This window comes from Haplochromis burtoni, unplaced genomic scaffold, assembly GCF_018398535.1.
Source record: "Haplochromis burtoni strain Fernald_Lab_line unplaced genomic scaffold, NCSU_Asbu1 Contig_496, whole genome shotgun sequence".
Classification (NCBI taxonomy): domain Eukaryota; kingdom Metazoa; phylum Chordata; class Actinopteri; order Cichliformes; family Cichlidae; genus Haplochromis; species Haplochromis burtoni.
In genome coordinates this window covers 377059-382826 of record NW_024582857.1, presented here as the reverse complement: position 1 = coordinate 382826, position 5768 = coordinate 377059, and positions in this window count along the sequence as shown.

Below are 5768 nucleotides of genomic sequence, written 5' to 3'. Positions count from 1 at the left end.
AGCCACAGCACATATTTCACACTAGAAAAATCACACGACACATCACCAAACAAAAATGTCACACAAAGCATATGGATAATTTTTCCCTGTGCACCAGGCATAGTGCAATAGGCTCAGTTTGTCCCCTGTATACCTTTCTTCTGATCACCACTCATGCTAGGGCCTTCATCTGGGTCTGAATCTTCTCCAGGACCCAGGTCAGACTGACTACTTTTTCTTTTCAAATATTTATCTATTGCTGCATCGTTTCACAGCATGACTATTATGTAATTTCTTCTTCGTCTTCTGTTTTACTGGCAGTTGGCAACCCATTAAATTAGATCAGGTACTGCCCTCTAGTGGAAGAGAATGTAATTGTTCTGCCCGTTACTCACGCCAATCGCTTAGAGTACTAATCAGGTGGAACCAGATGATCTTCCATGGCACACCTGATCATTTCTCACGGCACACCTATGTGCCGTAGCACAGTGGTTGGGAAACACTGGCATAGGTTTCCAAGCTTGGACCATCTGATTGTTGGGTTTTCTCTGTTTTCTTTGTATTATCGCTGGGTCTTTACCTTACAATATGAAGCACCTTGAGGCAACTGTCCTTGTGATTATATAATTGAATTTAAAGCATGTAGAGTCCAAAATTAAGAAGTTAAATATATCATTAGTAACATGTGAAACGTTGCTGTGTAAGTAACACAAGAACTAAAACAAATATCAAACAACCTGGAGAAGAACCCAGCATGATTGTTGGGGTTCATATATACCTTCAGATGACCACAAAACCCCGGTGACACACATTTCTCTGAATAAGCCACTCCCCTAATCAAAGCAGCCACAAAAACGTGGAAGTTGAATTAAAGGCCAAGAAACTATTGGAATAGTATTTCATTTTGACTCAAGTAAACAAACAATGGACCAAATTGGAAGGATGAAAGCAATGTTCATTTTGACGGCAAATTTTAATCTAGTTTTATTTCTAGTCTTTTCTTAGTCTTTTGACTAAAACTTTTTAGTTTAGTTTTTGTTAAAAGGCTAAATTCGTCATAATCTAGGCATTTACATTCTTTTTAGTAAAGTAAAAAGTGTAAAAAGTACTGACCAAACCATTCTGTGAGCTAGCAGACAAAAGCTGAGCTTTCTTAAAGCTTTGAATCCCGTGACATGTGGCATCAAACTAAAACATTCAATTCAATTCAATTTTATTTATATAGCGCCAAATAACAACAGTCGCTCAAGGTGCTTTATATTGTAAGGCAGACCCTACAATAATACATACAGAGAAAAACCCAACAATCATATGAGCAAGCACTTTGGCGACAGCAGGAAAGAAAAACTCCCTTTTAACAGGAAGAAACCTCCAGCAGGACCAGGCTCAGGGAGGGGCGGGACCATCTGCTGCAACCAGCTGGGGCGAGAGAAGGAAGACAGGATGAAGACATGCTTTGGAAGAGAGACAGAGATTAATAACAGATATGATTCAATGCAGAGAGGTCTGTTAATACATAGTGACTGAAGAAGAAACACTCAATGCATCATGGGAATCACCCAGCAGCCTACAGCTATTGCAGCATAACTAACGGAGGGCTCAGGGTCACCTGATCCAGCCTTAACTATATGCTGAAGAAGGTGTCAGTACATTTGATTACAGAGTTTGTCCTTGTGCACTAGTTTTATTTAGTTATCATCTTGTTTTCGTCAGAAGTATAACAAGTATGATGCAAATTATTGGTCATGGAAATCGACACTGGACAAAAGGTACAAATTTTATAGAGTTCACATTTAGAAGATATAGATGAATGGAGCAACAAAACATCTCCCTTTAACACAAGAATCCGCTGTTTGTTTTTTGAAGAATGACCAGTCTCAACCTTTACTGTACTTTACTTTGCTGTGTTTCCCAGCGTTTTGGCCACAAGGGTACTGCAGGTGGACGGCAGTGTTCAGGTTGACATTAAGTATGTACAATTAGATATTTTGTGAATTAAAGTGAATTAAAATGGTAATAGGAAGGGGTTTGTTAGTGATGTTATTCATTACTCTGACCTTTATCGCTCTGTATTAAGTCCCAGTGGACAGTGGGTCCAGCATTGGTCTTAAAACTTTGCATATGACTGGGTATCATCAGCAATATATAGCCAAGAGACTATATGTATGTTTGTTTGTTTTTTGTTGTTCTTTTCTTTTCTTTTCCTTTTTTTAAAATAAAGTTTTATCTTGTATTTTGTTTAGAGTGAAGATTGGGTGGGCCCTGTGGGAGCTTCTGGTTTTTAAACCGGCTGCTGCAGTCATGACTTTGGGAATGACTGCTTTACTGTATGCATTCTCTAAATAACTTTAAACCTTAATAACATTTTTCTTTCTAATCAGACAATAAGACTCACAAGTTCAGGAGGGAAGGTCCCATGCCGAAAACCTGTTAATGAACTAAAAGTGTTGTCCCTTGAAACATTGGCTGAACATTACACAAATTTGCTCTAACTTGACTATTTATTTTGGATATAAATGAGACCAAACAAATGTTGACAAGATTCATTTATCTCTGCTATTTGTTAACTGCCTGCCTGCATTTTTTAAAACCAAAAACTAGTCTAATAAGCAAAACAGATGATGTGTGATTCCTCTCAAAGAATAGTATTTATTGAGTACACGCTGTAAAGAAATTCACCAAGCCAAGTAATACTGAGGGTGTGACTTTCTCATATCATGTGAAAGGTTCTTCTCTAAAAATAGAATAATGATCATAATAACAAATGTGAGGAATGTCAAAAGTGACATTTTTTTACTCTTGAAATTTTACTCTTTAAATTAATAAATAAAGGAGGAGTGACCAATCTGTGATGAACGCAAAACCTTAGATGGTTTGATGATCTTGACCATCAGAATTGATAACTGAATCGAGTCCCAACCCTTTACGAATTATAATATGCTTTCTGCTTCCACTTCCTGGTCCTCCTTGCCTTCCTCTTTCATTCCCGTTTCATTCCAGTTTCCTCAGTAGGTTCCTTGGAGGAGTCGATGCAGGATAACCAAGCAAAACCGATCACAGGTAGAGGGAGAGGATCAAACAAGGCTTTTCATTTGTCTTAGCAACCCTAGACGTTTTGTCTCAACTTGTTCAGTCCAGCCAAAAACCAGAGCCTACCAGTAAAAATGCCACTGCCAGCTAGTAATAAATAGGTAGATAACTATAGTAGTAATAAAATTTTAAAATTCTACAGCCAGAAGGTAGCGAAGAGAAGCAAAGGTATCCTGGAAAGGTGCAGCAAGACGCTGTCAGAATGGTAAGTTTTAAACTGGTCTAAAGACTTAAGGAAGCTTTATTTTTATATTGCTTAATTATTGAAGGGGGCAGGAGGGGTATACTGTGCACTACTGCTTTTTACAGTCACATTGTAACTTCAGAATTTACTACATTTCTATGGTGGAAGTGACCTATGGAGCAACAACAGCCATACTGAGTGGAAATATACTGTGGTAAGGATTTAGTGCCTCTAAAGTGACCACGACTATTTGCAAAATCTCTGCCTCTACACTGTTTAGCTTTGGGTAACTTTTAATCAAAATGTAACATTTCTCCCAATAGTGGGCACTTTTGTTATTAAGGTAAGGCTAATCTGAACAATCCAAAAAAGAATAGTTTATTTTTGGTTGATTGTTGTTATTATACTGCCTTTAACTGAATGGGGAGATGTGTTAAACATTTAACCAGGTGCATGTACAATAACCTTTTGAAGAAAGCCTACTTGGTATAGTAACTTATAAAGAGATATATTAAAATTAATGTAATGACAAACTATTGTAAGGTTGTAAAACTCTAGCCTTGTATCTCTGTGTGTGTGTGTCTTTTTTAAGACGTGTGTGCAAATTAATGACTGTCTTATCTGAAATAGGACACACTTTAATGTACATACGATTTTGAATGAACAGATTCCTGTTTTCAGCAACATTAATGTTCTTCTGAGTCACTTTGTAAGTTTGTTTTTGCTGCCTCAGTAGAAGTGATTGACAGTCTGAATCCCAGATCTGACATGAATTAGACAGCCTGTTTTGGGCAATAAACACCTCACCAACAATACTGAGCACTATGGGTTACCATGGCAACTGTCAAAGCTGATATTACAGCCACCCCTTCTAGCCAAAATGAAAAAATAAATGTGACGCAGAGATGCTGATGGTACATACAAAGCAATAATGTAACAGTAGCATCTATACGATGACGTCATAGATCTTCCTGTATGTGTGAGCTTGCAGTCGTTCCATATGGTTGCACGTGTCACTCAGGGCTGTTTTGGAGATGAATGAGAAAGGAGCTTCTCAAAGTCTGCAGGGAGGTATTCTTGGATCAAAACACACCGTTACCATCTGCACAACCAAAGCCAGAAGGAGCAATTATCTCACACATGGACAGGATATTTTCACCCATTCTCATATAATTTTTTACCAAGCCCATAATGATTATGTAAAGCAGTCAAGTGTGCTGGAAATGCCTTTAGACATTCTACTTCATTAGAGGAGACAGGCAGGTGAGATTATAGCAAGCTGTAACTGTTTTTAAAACCTGATTTCTGATGTCAAACAGATTCAGGTGGACATCCACTTGAATGGCTTCCAGGTAACAGATGGACTTTTGTCCATCTTAACTGGATGGATATTCTGCCTTCTTAATGTGTTGGAGGTAGTTGTGTTTTGTCAAAGACTATTTGTTTAGAGCCCTTTTCTACTGATCTAATTTATATTATGAAGAAAAAAAAAGGAGGGGGGAGGGTGGCATTTAAGACATGAAGGTCAGTTGGGTAAAAAGATGCAGATTAGGTAATCCAAGGATTACCAGTCATGTAAATGAGCTGTAAATTTTACCTCAGAATAGATCTTATGTCATGTATGAGGTGCATTTTCAACATCAACTGAAGGCACTTTTCTGAATTAGGCTGGCATGGTTGAAATACAGCAAAGGAAGTGCTACATGAATTAAAAGATTCAGGGTTTTGGTTCAGTATTTTGTCAGTGTGTGTGTGTGTGTAGACCTTTGACTATTGTTGTATATAAAAGGGATGCAAAACTCTAACCTGCGAACTCCACATTCAGTACTTCCAGTATAATGACAAAGTATATTATGTTTAATTCACAAAAATGTGTTTATTTTATATGAATTAAAATGAAGGAATACATGAAGGAAAGGAAAGCTGTAGATGAGGTGGGAAGGAGAGGTGTGGTGGTAGAAGAAGGACGAGAATAGGTTCGGGGTAAGCAGCGTATACTTGAATTTAAGTCAGGGAAACATCAGACAAATTGCCATGCTGATGTTTATGTGTTCAGAGTCCAGCTCTGCTCACAAAAAACAAAATGCATTTTCATATCACAGAATAGGAAATGACAAGGAAAGGTCATTCACAGATGTTAATGTGTAAACCATACTGAATGTGAAAAATACCTTTAAATTAGGTCCACATACACATTTAATGGTCTGAAATGTATATTTATCTTATCGTGAAACTGCATGCATATATTAAGTTGCATTTTCAAAAATATAAACAAACATGAGAAGATCCAATGTCTCCTGGATTTAATCCCTGATGACCTTGCTCTTCTTTCTCACTCCTTGAAATTGTGGTAGCTGATATATAAAAAAAGGTTTAAAGAGACTGCTGTATATCTGTCAATTCAGATATTCAGCATAACTACAGTGGGGCAAAAAAGTATTTAGTCAGCCACCGATTGTGCAAGTTCCTCCACTTAAAATGATGACAGAGGTCAGTAATTTGCACCAGAGGTACA